The sequence below is a fragment of the Lissotriton helveticus genome, chromosome 1_1 (genome assembly GCF_964261635.1).
Source record: "Lissotriton helveticus chromosome 1_1, aLisHel1.1, whole genome shotgun sequence".
Classification (NCBI taxonomy): Eukaryota; Metazoa; Chordata; class Amphibia; order Caudata; family Salamandridae; genus Lissotriton; species Lissotriton helveticus.
Genome location: NC_136057.1, coordinates 123,023,074 through 123,044,080, shown reverse-complemented (window position 1 = coordinate 123,044,080; position 21,007 = coordinate 123,023,074). Strand labels below are relative to the sequence as shown.

The following is a 21,007-nucleotide window of genomic DNA, read 5'->3' as shown; positions in this document are numbered from 1 at the left end:
ATTCCGCGATGTAAGCCACCTGTTATTATTGTTCTTTTTCTTGTTTCTTAAATAAAAAGATTTTTTTTTAAAATATGGACAAAACGAGTCCAATCTGCGGCCCAGAAACATTTCTGTCAAATCCGATCTTCGTTCTGTATGTGACAATCACTCCATTGAATCACTCCTGAGAATTCTACCTCCTGAGGCGGAAGCCGGGAGAGCGCTTGTTTGCATTTTTTAATAAAATTGACCATGAGACTGTGTTTTTATTTACCTACTCCTCTCCCTGGGCACCTATTATTTACTTATCACACCCTTGGTTTTCCCGCGCAGCGGATTTTAGCGCTGCAGCGGGTCACATCAACAATCTTCTTTGCCGCCATCACGAGAGCCCTATGGCCACGCCCACTACCGCTAGGCCACGCCCCCCGCCGAAGGCATTTAAGCAGCGCTGATCACTAGCGCAAGCCAGAGAATCCTACCTCCTGAGGCGGAAGCCGGGAGAGCGCTTGTTTGCATTTTTAAATAAAATTGACCGTGAGACTGTGTTTTTATGTACCTACTCCTCTCCCTGGGCACCTATTATTTACTTATCACACCATTGGTTTCCCCGCGCAGCGGATTTTAGCGCTGCCACGAGTCATATCAACAATCTTCTTTGCCGCCATCACCGAGAGCCCTATGGCCACGCCCACTACCGCTAGGCCACGCCCCCCCCCCTTCTATAAACCATGTGCATTCCCCGGATGCGCAGCGGACGAGCGCATCAGGCGCGTCGTCTGCGCGCCGAAGGCAAGCCCGTCTGCGCCCGTCATCGCCAAGACATCGCCTCTCGCCTGTCCCCCTGGCCAAGCTCTACGGGAAATTCGCCATTATGATAGGGAGCTTCTACTTGCCCTGAACCCTGGCCAGACCTGTGATGAGCTATCAGGCCACCTTGGACAGACATGCTTACAATGTAAGTCTTGTGAATTCACAACACCTAGTCCCTGCTTATCTGGGCACAGGTCAGACTTGTTTAAACAAACACCTATTACCGTCCTCCAACTGAATATTAGGTCTCTCGCAAAACACCACTTAGAGGTCAACACACTCCTCCTTGATGAGAACCCTGACATTCTTTTTTTATGTGAAACATGGCTTCGGGACAACATGACCAGTCTACCGAACCTCACGTTGCCAGACGGCTATTTGATCAAGACCTTAAATAGAGACGCAAGGGGCGGCGGCATAGCAGTCATTTATAAAAATCAATATATCTGCTCCTTTATTAAGGAAGATATTTGTGGCTGTGAAAGCACTCGATTTAAGATCATTATGGGCCCACACTTTGCTCTGTCAGGGCTTTATATCTATCGACCCCCTGGACCTGCTTCTAAGTTCATCAAAGCTCTCCTTGAGGTGGCCAACTCCTTGGTTGTGGGTTCGGCTAACTTCACAATATTAGGAGATCTAAACCTCCATTTTGATTTGACTCATGACCCTACCATCAAAAATCTCCTGGCGGACCTTGCGGCCTTACAACTAGACTCTTTAATTCAGACTGCTACGCACTCGGCTGGGCATGTATTAGACCCTGTCTTTACTAATATCCCGGAGGTTAGGACAGATGCGCCTAAACCTATGGGATGGACAGATCACTATTTAATCAAAATTACTATGATGGTCAGGGAAATGTTCAACAAGGATGAGCCAACCCGGCGCTTCAAGAGGCCTTGGCATAAACTTACAACCAATGACCTCCACTCTACTCTAGGAGCATTCCATTATGAGACAAATATGGACATCAATATGGCATACGCCGCCTTCCATGACTGGATTACCAGAGGATTAGATGCCGTCATTCCAGCTAAATGGACTAAGGGGCGCAGATCCCCCTCCAACCCATGGTATAATGACACTTTGAGATCCATGCGGAAAGATTGTAAAAAAGCCGAGCGAATCTGGAGAAGGGACTACAATGATAGGGATAAAGCATTTTATCTGGCCAAACAAAAACTGTATCACAAAGCTATTTGCTCCGCACCTGCTTCTTTCTATGCAGAAGAAATCAACTCTAGCCCGAACCCCACTAAATGTATCTTTAAATTGGTGCAAGGACTGCAGAGTAGCAGAACCCCTGTCTCCAGTATCACCTCCGCGCAGCAGTGCGAGTACCTTGCCATTTTCTTTGTAGAAAAAGTGCAAAAAATATATAGGTCATTCCCGCAGCACTCTTTTGATCCACTTAACTCCACTAATTCCAATATTAAGTCTTTAGAATACTTTCTACCATCCCTGGCCTCTATACTTAATATTTCCTTCTCTTCGGCCAATGTCCCGACTGTCTGGAAACAAGCATGGGTTTCCACCATTATCAAAAAGCCTACTCTGGTCCCCTCCAAACTAGAAAACTTCAGGCCCATTTCGTTGCTCCCATGGGTGTCTAAACTTGCGGAGGCTCATGTTAGCAACGTATTGTCCCAATATATGCATCAAAATAACATCCTAGACCCATCACAAAACGGGTTCAGGCCGGGCCACAGTACTGAGTCTGCCCTCCTGTCCACGACTGAACACCTCCGGACAATTCTTGATGCCGGTCAGAGCGCTGCGCTGATTCTGTTAGATCTCAGCGCAGCCTTTGATACGGTTTCACATGACATTCTGCTACATCATCTGGCGACAGTAGGGATTACCGGTCTTGCCCTGGAATGGTTCCGCTCATTCTTGAAGGACAGATCCTTCCGGGTGTCGGCTCCCCCGTTTCTCTCCCAGTCCCATTCCATCGGCCAGGGAGTCCCTCAGGGCTCTGCACTTCGCCCATTCCTTTTTAATCTCTACGTGCAGCCACTTGCGGTAGTGGCTAAGGAGTGGGACCTCACGCTGGTGTCATATGCAGATGACACGCAGCTGGTAATCACTCTCACCGAAGGACCATCTACTTCGGCCTCGAGATTCAGGAGTGGGCTGGCTGCAGTAGCCCAGTGGATGACGGACAATTGCTGCAGCTCAATGCAGGTAAGACGGAGGTGCTGCTTGTTGGGAGGAATACCAGCTATTGGAACGAGCACTGGTGGCCCTCTTCTTTGGGCACCATTCCACCACCTAAATCATTAGTCAAAAACCTGGGAGTCTGGATAGACTCCTCGCTTAGCTTCCAGACCCACTCAAAAAGAGTGGCAGCTACCTGTGTGGGCCTGCTGAGGAGTCTTAACCCGATACTCAAATTTTTTTACTCTAAAGTCCAGCAACTCATTGTACAATCCACAATCCTCTCTCGCTTGGACTATGCCAGTGTTTTATTTTTGGGTGCAAACAAAGCGGAGATAGCGCGATTGCAACGAGTTCAGAACTCGGCGGCAAGATCCTTGGTGGGTCTTCCCCGCAGATGCTCTGTCAGAGCTACCATTCGAAAGCTGCATTGGCTTCCCATTGAATCTCGTATTCAATTTAAAACCCTCACCCTGGCATTCAAGATCCTCAAATCCAGATGCCCAAAACTCCTGCGCCCGCTTCTAACACCTTATGTGCCACAGCGCAGTCTGCGCTCTTTAGGCCAACACCTAGTAATAGTACCCCGCACAAAGCTCTGCCGTATTGGTGGTCGCTCCTTCAGGGTTCTGGGAGCTAAGCTCTGGAACTCCTTGCCATTGAATATTCGCTCCTTGGAAAACCTGTCCACCTTCCGGAAAGCCGTTAAGACCCATCTGTTCCCCTCTCCTTAGGACTTCCTGCCTCAGCTCTTTCTCCGCTATTGGTATGGTACTTGTGGATCCTCAGCGCCGGGACGCCTCTTTGCTGGGGCAGCTGTTGCGCTTAATCAAAATGTTAACATAACATAACATAACATTGTTTACTGATTGCAGAAGCTTTAAGCCTCTCTCTGCCTCAGGAGTGAACGAGGTGTAATTTACTGTGAATAAACCTCTACGGGTGGGACGAGTTATTAGAAGTACATTTCTGCATCACACCAATTGCAGCCTTATAACCCGATGTTCCTATTACCAGCTCAATGGCGACCAGTTTATCACCCTCTAAAGGATGAAAGGCTGAGCCTGCCCTACGAGTATTCAGATTTGGTAGAGGTCACACTCGGATGTCGGGTCAACTCAGTGAGTCATCTGGCTTAGTGAAGGCCAACAGCTTGTCTGTCTAGAAGTCTTTTATAATCGTGGTTGAGTTTACTTATATTTATTTCCATGTTTAGAAACATGTTTTGCTTGTGTGTGTATGTAAAATAGGAACTTTGACGGTTATAGGTGGCATACAGGACACTCTGTGTGTGGGCTTGTTTAGTTTTACACAATAGCCCACGTCTAAGTATACCCCAGGTGTATATTAGTATCAAAGTGTGATTTTTGTTTATAGTAGAGCAGCAATAAGGTGCATGGTTTCGGCTACCAAATAAAACGTATTGAAGGGTACAGCGTTCATACTGATGAAGGGTCATGGCAAACACCCACTTGCTGTGCTATGAAAAACGCTCCTTTTCGGGTGGAAGGAATTACCCATAAACATGCGGGCGCATTGCTTGTAGCTGAATGGCGTTTGGCAGGTCTTGTGATTTTCATTCTGTTCCAAATATGCATTTTATATATTTGTTTAATTGTATTGCATCTATTGTAAAATCCAACGACTCTTTCAAGTCAGTAGGAATCTGTCTGGGGGCGATTTTAATGCTAAGCTAACTTACTCATGGTCAAGTGAATATTCACATAGCAGCAGACAAACATGCAATGGGGTAGAGAGCTAATGGACCATTTGAACACCCTTAACTTAATTAATGTTATGGAAATTGATGCAACTACAAAAGATAATGCCCCCCCGAAACGACATTCAGAGGGAGGGGCTGCTCATCTACAATTGATAATGTTTTTTATCTCCCCCGCTTGAGAAGCAAGCTTGCTTAAAGCCGAAATTATGGCCAAAATCTTTGGGGACCATAACCCAATACAAATAACGTTACGGATGTCTCCAGTTCCAACGCCTCAGACAGAATGTGGTGCTAGGGACCGATCACCATCTACAGATAACCTCAGACTGGGCTGGCAAGGCATTAATAACACAGAACGATTCAGTTCTATGGTTAGGGGAAACATGAATCTTATTAACATCTGCTTAGAGGCCCTGTTCCACACCCAGTGGCTATCAGCGCCTTTACCGAACTCAGTGGACCATTAAATCCTTGCTGTCTAAACCCATTTGTACAGTACTGCGTGAACCTAGATGGTTCAATCAAGAGTGCTCAATTGCCAACAGAAAGCTCCACAAGGTCCTATCTCAAAGCCCTAGGTGTAATGGGATGCGCTCATTAATGCCACCAGCTTAAATAATGGGAATATATTTTGGACTACCACTAAAGATCAATTGGACAACCGTTCACTCCCATCAGATGCAACATAATGAGCGCCACCTGGGAAAGTCACTTTTCCACTATTTACCAAGAGCCTGTTTTTTAATCCGACCCTTTTATTAACAGGGTGCCACCTGGAATCCCATTATCAATAAACAAGGTTGAGGAGGCTATACGTCAGAGTGCGGGCAATAAAACTCCAGGCCCTGATGGGTTGGCCATTGATCTTATTAAATATAAACCAGATTTTTGGGCCCCACTGTTGTTAAATATTTTTCATATTCTAACCAATGCCCCACTGTCTAAGACATGGTCTACTAGCACGATCGTTCCCATTTTTAAAAACGGCGATTGCACACAACCTTTTGCTGTAGACCGATCGCCCTCATAGATAACAACCTTAAAATTTTAGGCAGGGTTTTATACACAAAAATTTTAACCTGGACAGAGGACAATCAGTTTTAGAACAATGCCAACTACGTTTCAGGGGTAAAGTTGGCACAAACAAGCAAAGTCTTAATCTTAATTTGATCATAGGGAAGTACACTTTTGCACAGCACTTGCCACTTTACTTAGCTTTCTTTTATGGACCTGTCCTCAGCTTTGGATTTTGTCAATAGGTCCCGTCTATGGTCCATCCTTTTAGAATATGGACTGGATGAGGCCCTTGTTAATTATTTAGCCTATCTCCATATGGACCTGAAAGCGAGGTCAGGATTGGTGTTGGGGGAGAAGTTTCCAATTACATCAGTGTAGATAGAGAAGTCAGACAGGGGTGTGTTCTGGACCCTTTTCTATTTATCATATATATAAACAATTTACTGATCACACTAACTAATGATGTTCCCAGAATTCAAGGCAAACCTCTCCCAGTGCTTTTATACACAGATGATGCAGTTTTAATTGGTCGCACACCAAATGCACTACGCACTTTAGTTTGAGGTTTCACAGATTTTATGTCCGGCCTAGATTTATGCACAAATTTTAAGAAATCTTTTATAATGCCTTGTGGGCCAAGGAAATGTCTGTTAATATTTTATCTCTGTGGGCGACCAAAAATTAACTTGCACTGCTACTTCCCCTTATCTGGGAATGGTCTTCGCTGTGAACGGCACCTGGTGTGAACACTTGGCATATTGTAAAAGTAAGTTCTCGAGGGCTTTTAACTCAATCCTCAGTCTCCTCCGCCCTAGAAAATCGGGAACAATTCCAGCCTTTTAAAAGATTTTTAAGATCCTGTGTGTACCAATAGCTACCTATGAGGCAGAGGAATGGAGTGTTGCCAACTGCTCTTGCGTCCAATCAGAGGAAAGTAGATTTTGTAGAAAACTCTTGGGCGCCCCAATCTCCACCCCTCTGTACATATGTCACGGCAAACTGAAATTAGGATACATTGAAGACATCATAGGGCCCGCCCTGTACTATTTTGGCTAGCCATAATGGAGAATCCCGAGGCTTCTCTCACAAGGGACATAATAGATGATAGTCTTCGCTGTGAGAAAGGGATGGATATTCCATGGCTTCCTGGGGTAGTTAACGGTCTGGAAAGCGTTAACCTTGGTAGACTGTTTGCCAACTCAAACACAGCTGTAACAATGGACAAAAACGTTTTAAAGACAGCATTGTACGCACTTTATAGCGCAGATAAACTAGAAAGGGATTTGAATATAAAAACGGTCGCAAAATGTATATCCATTGAGCACCCTAAGCACTGTCTACCAAGTTATATTGCACTACCGATGTCCCAATGGGAGAGAGGCTCCTATTCCGTCTAAGAGCTGGGACCGTAAGATATTTGCTTTGTTTTCCCCATGGGTATAACGCAAAACGTGACTCCCTACCATGTCCATGTGATGATCACAGCGGTCAAACGCTTTTACACTTTTTAGTCTTTAGTAAATACTATATGAAATATGCCCAATGGTTGCTAATTCCGTATTTTAAAAAATTGTCACCTATTAATTTAATAGACGCTGTTGACTGCAAATTTAAATTGGACAATGTTGCATTGATCTTGCGCATTGGCACCTTTGTGAGAGTGGCTACGGGTGCACGGAAATCTATGTGTGATCTATGAAGTCATTCGTATTGTACTATTCACAATATGCACTTTACCTAGGTTTACTGTATTTTGCTACATTATGGATTGGACATTGCTTATCTATTTATTTTTCATCCTGTACATGTGTTACTTTTACTGGTCGATCTTCTCATCACAGACTTTTCAGGCGAAACAAATGTCCCCGTTTGCTGAGTGTGGTAGCGCTCTAGTGTTTCTAGAGCGGAACAGGAAGCCTGATCACAGGAAGCGGAAGGCGGCCATATTGTTCCCTTGGCGCCGACCGTAAGAGAAGCTAGCCCCGGCGCTCCTGAAATAAATACATGTGCAAACTTATAACGGCGTTTGTACTTCATTACAATGGCGACGAGTCGGGACGATTAAACACCCGAACGCTCACGCGACCCCTAGCGGTTGCACGCATAGCGCGTGAGACGGAAAACGACCACGGAGCGCGGCAGAGGAGCTAGCAGGGCGGAAAGAAGCGCGAAAAGAGCACCAGAGCGCCCACAAGCCAGAAAAGGGCCCTACACCGACACCAGAGCTCAGCAAAGGCCACTGCACAGAGAAACAACACCCGAAGGGGGCAGAGTGCACAGCAAGGCGGCAGAAGACTCCCACGGGGGTGCATCAAGGTAACAAGCCCCGGGACATCACTGTAGGCCCTCTTTAGTGCCCTAGCAACAGAGTAAAGAGGCGCACGCTGGCGGAGACTGCAGGCCCATCGAGTACAAAGACAGGAGGCAGCTCACAAGCAGCATCTCTCACCACAGAGCGTGGACTGGGAGAGGACAGCGAGGGAGAGCACAGAGAGGACGAGGGAGGAGAGCAAAGCGCCCCAGGGAGTCCATCCAGGCAAACAGTCACCGCACCTAAGGCCAAGAGGAACGTCCCAGCCATGGCGAGCCAGAGCACATCCCTCACCCAACTAGTTCCATTCCTCACGAAAAGCGGAGAACCGGAAAGGAAATGGGAAGACTGGAAGAGGTCCTTCCTTAACTATCTGGAGGCGTTAGAAGAGGAAGGCGATACCCCCTTCACGAGCAAGAGGAAAAAGAAGATTCTGCTTCATAACTTAGGTCCAGAAGGGCTCAGGATCTATGACACCATTGTGAAAGGGGAAAGAGCCGCAACGGATACGGAGGTGTTTAATCATGCCATCGAGGACTTAGACGCACATTACAGGCCTGTGGTGTGTGTCGCCATTGATAGATTCAACTTCTTTCAGAGGAAGCAGAAGAGCGGAGAGTCTGTTGACGAATACGTTGTAGCACTGAGGAAGTTGGCTGTCACGTGCAAATTTGGGGGACTGCATGATGAACTCATCAGGGACCAAATTATTATGCATACCTCTAGTGCCCACATACAGGAGAAATTGTGGGTGAACGGCGACGCTCCACTCAAGAAAATCTGGGCGATGGTCAAGAAAGCAGAGCTATCGAGAAGGTGTGCTCAAGCAGCGAAGAGAGACGCCCAGGAATCGCAAGCGGTGTGTAGAGTAATGGCGCCAAATAGAAACGACCGTTGGAAGCAAAATGAGACGCGGAAGACTCAGGGAGGAAATAGAGCTGATTTCTCCACTAAATCACAGGCGGACAGCAAGTCACACAAAACAGGAAAAAACCAGTGTTACAGGTGTGGTAGCAATACCCATCTGGGAAACGACAAGGCGTGCCCCGCCTTCAAGGCCAGGTGTTCCTACTGCAACATCTTTGGACACTACGAGAAGGTGTGTCGCAGGAAACCGAAGAATGCCGTGGTGCGTTTGGTAGACCAAGATCAGCGAGACGATTCCAGCGATCAGGACGACAAAGGGGAAGAGGAGGAATTCTTGTACATTGATGTCCAAGTTCTGGAAATGGATGGTTCCAACTCAGACAGACCCCGACTCGACATGCACATAGGGGGCATACCCTTGGAGATGATCGCGGACAGTGGAGCGCCCATCTCAATCGTTCAGAGGCAGGTATGGGAAGACAACTTTGCGTCGAGGATCAAAGAAACACTCCTACCCATGGATGTGAGACCGGTAACGTACACCGGACAAAAGATCCCCATGTTAGGCTACTGCCCGCTCTTGTTTGAATTTAGAGGCCGTCACGCGCAGTGCAAGCTGTACGTAGCAGAGAGAGGCCCGTCCGTGCTGAGTTGGAAGGACCAAGGAGCTTTAGGGATCCAGCTCAACCCGGGAGGCATAGAGAAAATCCTACTCATGGATATGGAGGTCAGGGAAGACGTGCAGCTGTGGCGGAAGACATATCCCAAAGTATTCAACGGGCAGATTGGTGAGCTGGGCAAGTACACACACCTCATCAAATTGAAGGAAGGGGCAGTACCAGTAGTACACAAAGTAAGGAACATTCCGTTCCGCAGCAGGGAGGCAGTGCAAATAGAACTGGACAGGCTGGAAAAGGAAGGAGTCATCAGGGCGATAGAGAGTGCGGAATGGCTGTCCCCCCTGGTTGTAGCCCAAAAGCCCAACGGCAAGGTACGTCTCTGCGTGGACTTAAGAGAGTTAAACAAAAACATCGTCATAGACAAATTCCCCTTGCCGCGCATCAGTGAATTGCTGGCGAAAACGAAGGACGTCACATGGTTTTCCACGGTGGACCTCTCGTCGGCCTACCATCAAGTTAAGCTACATCCGTCGTGCACCCACCTCACGTCGTTCATCACACCATTCGGGTGCTACGAGTTCGTGAGGATGCCTTTCGGCCTAGCTTCTGCCGCGGCCGTGTTCCAGAAAATCATGCACAAGCTCCTAAAAGACCTGAAGGATGTCCTCTTCTTCCAGGATGACATTCTGGTAATGGGGAAGTCGAGGCAAGATCACAATGTGAAACTTCACAAAGTACTACAGAAACTGCAAGACAGCGGATTGACTGCCGAATGGACTAAATGCAATTTGTGAGTCCAGTCGGTCACATACCTCGGCCATGAGGTGAGTGGACAAGGAATAACTCCGAAGAAAACAAACATGAGAGCCATCATGGAGGCGCCCACTCCGGAAAAGAAGGAAGATGTTCGGTCATTCCTAGGAATGGCCGAGTATTACAGCAAATTCATTCCTCATTTCGCAACAAAGACGCACTACATACGACAACTGCTCAAGGAAAAGAACAGGTTTCAGTGGGGAAAAGAAGAGCATAAAGAGTTCGACGCACTAAAGCAAGAAATGGGAACAGCCATTCCCCTCAAAGGATTTGACCCCAAGGCAGAGTCTATTCTTACCACCGACGCCAGTGACCGAGGCCTAGGAGCGGTACTGATGCAGAGAGAGGAGTCAGGAGAGATGTCGACAGTCAGCTTCGCCTCCCGCTCGTTATCGCCCAATGAGGAGAAGTTCAGTGTGGTGGAGAAAGAAATGCTTGCGGTGGTCTGGGCGGTGGAGAAATTTAGGCAATACTTGTGGGGCGCCAAATTCCTCGTGAAAACCGATCACAAGCCTTTAGTTCGCGTTCTGACATCAAGTGGACATGACCATGCCACACCCAGGATTGCCAAGATGACCCTACGGCTATTGGACTTTGTCTATGAGGTCGAGCACATTCCAGGGCCACAGAACAAAGTGGCCGACTTCCTAAGTAGGGCAGCTGCCATGGATGAGGCAAGGAATGAAGAAAGGCAAGAGTGGGATGGATACGTCGTAGCCACCATCCAGGACACTGAGGGGGTGATCAGCGCCCAGGACTGGGAAGAGGCCTACAAGGAAGACACAGACCTGGAGGCCGTAAAAGGATATGTAGTTCATGGCTGGCCAGAGAAAAGACACTTGAAGGAGGACCTGAAGAGATACTGGGAAGTCCGAGAGGAACTGTCTTTGGCTGAAAACCCAATGTTCCTACTCAGAGGGGACAAGGTGGTACCACCCAGGAACATGTTGGAACGGTTGATGGCCTTACTGCATGAAGGGCACGAGGGCATCACGAAAACGAAAGCTTTGGCCAGACAAGCGTACTGGTGGCCAGCCATCGACGCGCAGGTAGAAAGACATGTGCGCTCTTGCGAGTCTTGTGCAAAGTCGGACAAGGCTCAGAGCATGCTGAGGCCACCGCTGGGAAGATTTCCGATTCCAGATGGCCCGTGGGAGATATTGTCAGTGGACATAATGGGACCAGTCCTGAACAAGGAGGGTACTCAGAAGTACGTGGTGGTTGCCATTGATAGGTATTCCAAGTGGCCCGAGCTACAAGTCTTGGAGCGAGTGGACACTGAGGCAGTGATAAAGTTTTTGCGTTCCACATTTGTCAGCGAAGGTATCCCGAAGATCATCACCTGCGACAATGGACCCCAGTTCACTTCAGAAAAGTGGGCTGCTTTCACCAGCAGAAACGGAATTGAAGTGAAGCACACCCCGATTTACCACCCGGCAGGAAATGGCCAAGTGGAACGATTTAATCGGGTGATAATGGGCACCATACAGGCGGCCATCGAGGATGGTATGGATTGGGAAAGGGAGCTAGAGAAGATGATTTGGGCATACCGAATCACACCGGGTAGCACAGGCTACAGCCCCTTCAAGATCTTAAGAGGCAGAGAGGCCTTCACCAAAGACAATGCAGCATGGAGGAAGTTGATTGTCCAGAGTAAATGGTCACCGGCGGTGGTCAGGAAAAATTTAGAGAGAGCCCAGGAAGTCTACACGGCTCATTACAACAGAAGACGGACACTCAAAGTACAGAACTGGACAAAGGCGATTGGGTGAGGGTGAAGCTAGCCATCATGAAGAAGAAAGGAGAGAGCAAGTTCTCACCTCCCCTCAAAGTGGTGGAACCTTATGCTAGATCAGCCCTCCTGAGCGATGGTAAGATTTGGTCCATGGACAGAATGGCAAAATGCAGCAAGATACTAAAGTGGGAAGATGAGGCGGATGAAGGAACAGAGAATGTCTTTGAGGAAGGAGAAAGTGAAGAAGGAGAAAGGCAAGGAGAGAATGTGAACGGAACAGAAGGACAAACAGCAGGTGAAGAAAGAGTAAGGAGAGAGACAACGGAAGGAGGAAGCAGAGGCGAAGAAGGGAGTGAGAAGAAGGCAAAGGAGGGGGAAGCAGAAGGTACGAGAGAGAGAAGGGAACACGAGACTACGGGAGGAGAGAGAAAGTGCGAGAGAGTGGAAACTCGAGCAGGACGGAGAATTAAGGTACCGGAGAGATTCAAGGACTATGAGATGGACTGGAAGTAAGACTTTTGTAAATATTGTTTATTGTGCATAAAGGGGGGAGATATGTGGTAGCGCTCTAGTGTTTCTAGAGCGGAACAGGAAGCCTGATCACAGGAAGCGGAAGGCGGCCATATTGTTCCCTTGGCGCCGACCGTAAGAGAAGCTAGCCCCGGCGCTCCTGAAATAAATACACGTGCAAACTTATAACGGCGTTTGTACTTCATTACACTGAGGCCTTGAAAAGAGCGACCCAACTCCAGCAGAGAGGGCCAATGAGCATTGTGGAGACAAAATAATCATCCATCGATGCAGACAACAACAACAGATGAATCCCGGACAGCAGGCTAGAGACCCTCCAGCTCCAGACAGTCATTGTACCTCATGCCTCACCTGGGGTGTACCGTGGGTGCTGAGGGCCCTGCTGTGGGTCTGACTGAGCTTTCTCAGGCCTTTGAGTAACCCCAGCACTGAACTATGAGCGTGGGTTAGAGAGGACCGTAGATGGACAACTGCGCATGCGCTGAGGACAGACACTGCCTCCCAGCGAGGAACGCGAGGTCAGGAAGGTCCTGAATTCCAGTGTCCGCGCGGGGACACTGCACGCCACAGCACAGGGTGAGATGCATTTAAATGCAAAGCTCCTCGGTCGACTCCTCTGGGAGAAGTGCCTTTTCTCTGCGCAGGCGTATGAGCGGGAAGTGTCTCTCTGCGCAGGCGCAGCGAGGCTGCGCGTCGTGTGTCCAGGGCGGTTTACAGTCCGTACCCCGTGCAAGGTCCTAACTCGGCGATAGGATGTCGTGTCTTTGCTCCGCACGTGCGCAGCCGTGACGCGCGGTCCTGCGCGTGCTTAGCAGTGAGACCCAATGTTTTGTTGAGCTCGCGCGTCACTCGGAGGGGGAATAACACACCGGGCCCACTCCTCACAGGCAGCCAGGCCCCCGGTGCCTCCCTCCCCCAGACCCTGCAGCCCCCACTGAGCGGGGCTCGAGCAGAGGTGAGGGAGGCCTCTGACCCCAGGGTGACGCAAGAGCACGGGGGCATCTTCAGGACACTGAGAGGCAACACTCAGGGCAGGGGCTGTGCAGTGAATTCCAGACTCTGGACTGTGTTGTAGAATGTAGGTTCAATAACAAGGAAAATAACAGTATATTTTCATAGGTATTTATGTACGTAGAACGAGCTTGCGGGTGGGAGGGGACAGCTGTCAGGAAGGTAACATAGTCACCGAGTAGAGGTGTACACGTCATATAAATATTATACCAACATTCCATTGTACGTCACATAGCTAACCAATGGGGAGAGGGAAGAGGAAGGCAGAACAACTAGACCTGCAACAAACTGTTTCATACATTTGTGACTTAAGAAAAGAAAGTGCATTCAGAATCAATAGTTCCACCATCTTTCTAAAATAATGTACATATGCAAGCATCTACAAACTGTATGTAGCGTTTTCCTACTATGCTTTCCCGTGTGTGTGTGTCTGTCTCCCATTCCCTGTAGGGAAAGTATGTAGCTCCTCGTGTAGAAGAGTCGGTCAAGAAGGAGCACACTGCATTGAATAATTTCTTGGTATGCACTTTGTATTATTATTACAGGAAATCACAGTGATTGATTGTCTCTTTTGTATTCTTCTTTCCCACAGGGTCTTCCACTTCAGTCCCTGAGGTGAGCCTCGGCCGCCGTCGTCTCTCGGACAGAAGAAAAAGACTCAGGTAAGTGTTTTTTGCTTTATGATTTAATCAAAGGAGGATGTGAGAGATAAATAATAACTATGCATAAATGTGAAGGGAGGGGGTTGGAGCAACCAAAACAAGAAGAGTAGCCGATGATTTCTGCTCTTGTCTTCCTATTCCATCTCACTTATTTCCTTTTCCCTGGGTCCCTTTCACCCCTCAGCCTCCCCTCCCTTCCCTCTCTGACTCAGCCCCTTTCCAAAAGCCCCATAGACGCCCACTCACCTGTAAGAGCCACGTCACTCCGGGGCCATGGCGTGGTGACTCCACGTCCTTCAGCGAGGTCTGGTCTCCTTCTGTTTCGACTTTCCCTCCTCGCCAACAAGCTGTGACCTCCCCAAGGCTCCAGTTCTCTCTCTCGGAAGGCTGTTCGGTGTTCTCCGTTTTTCCGGTCTTCCCTGCTGGTTTCTCCGCCTTAGGTTATGGCTCACTTGAGCTCGTGGAATGCCTTTCTGGCGGCTTGGGGAGGATTTACCAAGTCTTAGTTCCTTTTCTCTTTCTTCAGTAGGTCGGTTAGTGGTGCTGCTATTTCAGAATAATTGGGTTTAAACCAGCGGTAGTAGCCTTGTAAGCCCAAAAAGGATCTAATGCCTTTTTTGGTGGGAGGGAAGGGCGTGTCTAAGACTGCTCTCAATTTCTCTTGTTGCAGAGCGATAGCACCATCTCCCAATAAATAGCCCAAATATTTGACTTTGGTGAAGTTTATCCTGGTCTTTTTGGAGTTCACGTGGAGCCCTGCAGTCCTAAGTGCTTGGAATATCTTCCCACAATGGACGAGATGTAGTTCCAAGTTAGGGCTAAATATTATGATATCGTCTATGAAGGCTAAGGAGTACTCTTGATGTTGGGAGCAAACTTTGTTCATAAGTCTTTGGAACATCGCTGGTGCTCTGTGTAACCCAAAAGGCAGTGCAGTAAACTCGTATAGCCCATTAGAGGTGCTAAAGGCGATTTTTCTTGGTCTTCCTGTTTAAGTGGTACCTGCTAATAGTCTTTTGTAAGATCGAATGTGGTTATATGTTGGGCTAAGCCTAATTTCTCGATTCATCGACGGGTATGAGTGAAATTTCCAGATGGTATTGACTGCTCGGACGTTTATTCAAAAACGGATGGAACCATCAGGTTTCAGAACTATGACAATGGGGGAGACCAGTTACTGCTGGAAGGTTTTATGACTCCTAGTTGTAACATGCTCTCTATTTCGTCAGGAACTGCGTCCCGCCTAACGCCTGGTATTCTGTAGGGGCGTTGTTTTATTACTTTATTTGGTGGGGTAACAATGGCATGCTCGAGTATTGTTGATTTTCCCAGGAGGTCGGAAAAGATGGAGGAGAAGGACTCTAAGAGGGTCTGAAGAGACACTTTTTGTTCCTCTGTTAGATGTTCGTTTATGGGCAATTTATTCAATGTTGAAGGAATGGGTTTTGAGTGAGACAAAACGTAATGGGTGTCTTTGGGGAGGGGTCCCAACCATTTCTTTAGTAGATTTATGTGGTATATCTGGGTTTTGGTTAAGGAAAGGCGTAACCGGTAAGTAGTGAGGCCTACCCTTTCAGCACCGTCATATGGTCCCTTCCATTCTGCCCGTTTTTGGCGTATAGAGGAAGGTAGGAATAGGAGCACCCAGTCATGGACCTGTAACTGTTGTCACCTCTTTCCTTTATTGTAAGACATCTGCTGGCTTCTTTGAGCTTTTTCTAGGTTTTTGTGAGCAAAATCTCGCAATTTCTCTATGCGGTTTCTTAGGCTTTGGGTGTATTCTAGATGGTGTTGTGTCTCTTCTTGTTTCTCTTGTTCCCACACTTCTCTTGTCATTTCTAGCAAGGTTTGTGGCTGTCTCCCGTAAAGAAGTTCAAAGGGAGAACAACCCAAGCTTCTCTGAACCTGGCTTCAAATAACAAAGAGGGCGAGTGGCAACAACATGTCCCATTCTTTCCCTTCGGTGGTTAGCATTTTCTTCATGGTTAGTGTTGGACTTGGCCCTTCTAGCAGGTTCACCCCTAAACTTTTTGCTTTTAATGGTGACCTAGTGATGGTGATTTTTGTGTTCTGCGCACTTTCACTGTGTCCCAGTGGAAAGTGCGTGCGCACTCTGAGTGCGTGGAGTAAGGTTGGCCTGCCCTCCCATAGGAATGCATGGGGAATGTATGGGTCCCTGGTAGTTCCTGATGCGTGGGGTGTACAGGCTCGAGTCTGGTATGTGCGGACTCGTGTGATTGAATGCTGCGAAATGATGTATGCGGCGTGTATGTGTCTAGTGTGGAAGTGCCACTTCTAGACATGGCTGTGTGTGTGCTGTAAAGGTGCTGGCGTGTGATTGGCTGGAGCTGGCTGGGATGCCAGGCTCCATGAGTCATGATGGGTCTGCCCGGTGGTGAGTGTGCAGATTAGCGTGCTGATGGCTGGGGAGGAGTGCACCTGGGTCCTGAATAGGGCGGGGCTTTCCCCACACAATGCTGGCTCCGCCCCCTGTGGTGCGTCTAACGACCCTAGCCTGCCTAGTGAATAGAGTGAGGGGCTGAGCACATCAAGGGTGCTCCCAGACCAGCTGCGACTGGTTCTTCCCCCACCCTGCACACAGACAAAGGATTTATTAGTATAAAAAGGGTCTGTGTCCCCTTGCAAGTTGTTCTTTCCTGATCTTACTGAGGGGGGCTGCTGCTGCTGCTGGCGCCAGGAGGAACCGCCACTTGGGACTGCCTTCCTGCCTGGAGGGCCCAGTGAGCTGGGCCCTGGCCCAGCCTTGCCCCCCCATCTTGCTGCATTCCAAGGACTTTCTCTGGACTTGTGCTGTCCTCTAGCGCTGGGAGCGCTGGAATTGCCTCCTAGCGCTTGGAAGCGCGTTATTTGCGCCTGGTCGCGCTTTATTTTCTGGTTATAGCGCTGGGAGCGCTTTATTTTACCTCTAGCGCTGGGAGCGCTTTGTTGCTGGAGGCCGGTGCCCACCCACAACCATTCCCCCCAATGTGACCTGCACCTAGTCTTGTTCTGTGTGTTTTATAATACAGGAAGAGAAGAATTTATCCTTTCGATTTTAAAGCGCCACAATTTTAAACAATGCCAGGTGGCACGTTACTTCTTTAAATCTCTGCCTGATCCCTTTGTCTGTGGTAGCCACCTTTTTGTGGGCCTGTATGAAAAGTAGAAAGGCGGGAGGTTGGTTTTAACTAATAATTATATGCAGAAATGAGTAATTTGATGTAAACTAACTGGATTCGGTCTATGAGGCACATGATGCACTTTATGGGATAAAATGTCCTGTAAAAATTATCTGATGTTCTTTTTAGATAATTCTACTTGCTATAGGATTTTAACTTGTTATGAACTGGGGCTGGTTGTTGATCACTGATTTAAATTGTGCTTTTATGATCTGTATTTAAGAGATCGAATACAGATTGTATTGATTGATTGTTTGCATGTGTGTCTCAGAGTCTCACCCCTCTGTGCTCCCTCTACCTGCTGCTTGGAGCTGCTGCTGCAGTGTCCCTGGCATGGCAGTGAGGAGCTCAAGGGAATCCAAGGCCCCGGAGCAGTGTCTGTCCTCAGCGCATGCGCAGCTGTTAATACAAGGCCCTCTTGAAGGTGTCTGTTCTCAGCGCATGCGCAGTTGTTAATCCAAGGCCCTTCTTAGCTCGTGCTCCGCTGCGGGACGCAGTGTCTGTCACCAGCGCATGCGCAGTTGTTAACCCATCGAGACCTCTTTAACCCGCGCTCTTAGTTAAGTCCTGGGGTTTTCAGTTTTTCTGAATGGAAGACAGTGTGGACGTTCCCAGTTGCGTCCCCTCTCGGTTGGACTCTCCAGGCCGTGCTTCCCTGCAGGCTGCTCAATTACACACTCTTTATGTTTTATGGGCTCCGCTATTCTCAGCGCATGCGCGGCCACAACAAGCAGACATCCTGCGCATGCGCACTTGTGACAAACTGAGTGTCCTGCGCATGCGCAGCTACAGATCAAGGCGGCCCTTGCCCAGCGCGCGCTTTGTTGTCACGTGGGGCCCTCGGTGTGTCCCCTCCACCAGGCCAACACTGCCCCCACGAAACCACAAGAGAGGTAAGGGGAGACAAGGACTCGAGGCAGTGGTGGAAGAGCATTAACGTATGATTCCTGAGAGGGGGCGGGGCCTGTGGGGGCGGGGCCCATGGGTGTGGATGCTCCTCTGCCGGGGGCGGGGTCAGTGAATGTGGGGGCGGGGCCTGTGGGTGTGAATGCTCCTACTCGGGCGGGGGCAGTGAATGTGGGGGCGGGGCTTGTGGGTCTGGTGTATGTGGGGGCAGGGCACGTGGGCGTGGTCAGTGGCTGGGGGGCGGGGTCAAAACAATACACCTACACAGCCTGGAGGCATTGACTGTTTCGTGTTCCTCACTGGAGACTAGTTTGTCCTTACGCTTCAACTCTGGAATGTGTTTTTTTGGAACCCTAATCGCTCCAACTTTAGTTTGTATCGTGTCATTTTTGGTGGATTTATACTCTGTAAATATGTTACCATAATATCTAATCCTATATACTTCGCTCTATTGTAAAGCGCTCTGACTCCGCTGGGTAAAGTATGCGCTATAAAAAATGCTTAAATAAATCCAATGCCCTGCGACCAGGCTGTTGGAGGCTCGTCGTGGCCTTGGGGCTCCCAGTCACATGTCCTCAGGTCTGTAGACTAAAGACTGTTGCGGCTTGCAACTCAGAACTGACAATTCCTCAGGCTCCGGCGGGCTGCTTTTGGAGGCTTCAGGCATGATTCTGAATGCCGCCGTAGTCCGCGAATCTCAAGTTGCACATTCTTACCTTTCTCCTGAGCCACCGCAACCACAGACTTTACCCACTTGCTGACCGCATCTATAAAATAAGTTTTTGACACAAGTGTGTCCACATGAGCATCTTTTAATTTGGCTGATCTGGGGTTTGCAGCAAATATTTTTTTTTAACCCTTGCGTGCGTGCGTTGGCCAACAGCCGTCGCAAGCACTACCTCAGTAGTGTTGCGCACGTCCATTGGCCTACACGGCCCCGGACGCGCATTCGAACGCCCACATCGCAGCGGAATTGCCACCGCAATAAACGGGTTAAAGCCATGCTCTTGTATTTACAAACAACAGAAGCTTGTGCAGTGAGGGCTGGTGCTGTTCCTGACCTCCCATTCATTTTGTGGAAGTGCCTGGACCAGTCTTCAGCGCGTTCCTTGCTCCCAAATGGTGCCTCTCAGGCCCTAGACCCTTGCTGTGGTTCGGTGGGCTCCTAAATGAAGCTTTTGAACTCTTCATGAGTGGAAATGAGCCCATTCGCACCGGAATCCCACTGCTCGCAAACTTCAGCACAAGCCCCTGCCGCCTATCCCCTTGCACGGAAAGCATCAATCGATCTGGAAGACCAACAACGTAAAGCTCCAGCCCGACCTTCTGCGACACCTGGCATACTCTTTGTGCCATGTCCTGCACCGCCATCAACTCTCTCCTTACTCCCTGCGACCCTCTCCAATGCGAACGGGACTCTTGGCTCAAAACTTGAGAGGGTAAAACCTTCAGCTGAACTAATCTGGGGCTCTATCTAATTCGCGCTCCATCGTGATTAGCTTGAACTTTTTACTTTAACCTGGTCCAGCATGACCAGATTGCCTCGGTTGACGCTTTATGTTTTTAGGTGCTGTATAGAAGTTTATACTTTAAAAATTCATATCTCCGGTTATACTGATTGGATTTTTGTCTTTGGGTTTCGATTTGTTGATTAAATTGAGCTCTATTTTTCTAAACTGGTGTTGATTTTGTGTGCTGTTTACGCTGTTTTACTGTTTGAAGTGTTGCACAAATATTTACACATTGCCTCTAAATTAAGCCTGACTGCTCTGTGCCAGGCTACCAGGGGGTTGACCACAGTTTAAATATGGGGTTTGCTTGTGCCTTATACTGACTAGGATTGTCAAATTCTGAAAAGGAGCATACAGTTATTAACTAGATTCCTAAATCAATTATGCTCAAGCATGTAATTAAACCTAATTTCCTTTGCAAACTATACAAAATATTATAAGTTCCACCAAATCAGAAAATACAGCGCAGAGTCTTGAGATTTCTTTTTTTCAATGTATTCTTTATTTGTACTCAAATGCATCAGCCCAGCCAACGTGTTTCGTCCAACATGGACTTCATCAGGGTTGGAATAGTCTTTTATAGAAGCTCACCCAGGTGCTATTTCTGTATTCAGATGTAGTATAGATATATAGGCAATCACCGTATCATTCATGATTGATTTAATTCCTTCGATCCATATTGAAATAGTTTTATTGAAGAACACCAAGTCGCTTATTCTTATTAAGAGATGCAATATCAATAAGCTGGTAATCACCATCGCATCCAGTCAGATAAAATCTTGAAAGGATTATTGCCTTTGATAAGTCCTAGCATGTAGTCTCGTCGGGTATGCAAAGTCATCTATCCGATCTGATAGACAGACGGTCTTGCATGCAGCGGTGATTGCCTATATATCTATCCTACATCTGATTACAGAAATTGCACCTTGGTGAGCTTCCTTGCACCTGCTTCACTAATGATTGCTGCTCCTGTGTGGGCCTAGGGTAGGCTTCAGTGAGCTCTTACCCCTTATTTTTTTTTAAACTTTATTTTGCGTTTAGGTATGAGTAAAGAAGTACACTAGGACAAGTAAAATCCTTTGGCAAGTACAGGTAGACATAATACACACTGTCAAGGGTTCAATCAATGCCGCAGAGTGATCACATGTTACATAAAGCAAGTC

General features: G+C 48.1%; 2 protein-coding genes across 8 annotated transcripts in view; one reads left to right on the top strand and one right to left on the bottom strand.

Annotated features, from left to right (window-relative positions):
* LOC144766034 (uncharacterized) overlaps positions 1–13,123 on the bottom strand; it is a 49,457-nt gene extending 36,334 nt beyond the window's left edge. The window contains exon 1 of the mRNA XM_078650344.1: positions 12,927–13,123. The gene's annotated coding sequence lies outside the window, so the exon portion shown is untranslated. The remainder of the gene's footprint in view (positions 1–12,926) is intronic.
* The window catches only part of LOC144766190 (uncharacterized), a 315,417-nt gene that overhangs the window by 60,832 nt on the left and 233,578 nt on the right, over positions 1–21,007 (top strand). For 2 of the 7 annotated variants that reach the window (XM_078650351.1, XM_078650350.1), the window contains exons 1-2: positions 13,410–13,530; positions 14,179–14,248. The exons of 2 other annotated variants lie outside the window; for them this stretch is intronic. The gene's annotated coding sequence lies outside the window, so the exon portion shown is untranslated. Of the gene's footprint in view, positions 1–13,406; positions 13,654–14,178; positions 14,249–21,007 lie in introns of those variants that run through there. 3 more of the 7 variants (XR_013597913.1, XM_078650346.1, XM_078650457.1) reach the window with 2 other exon arrangements.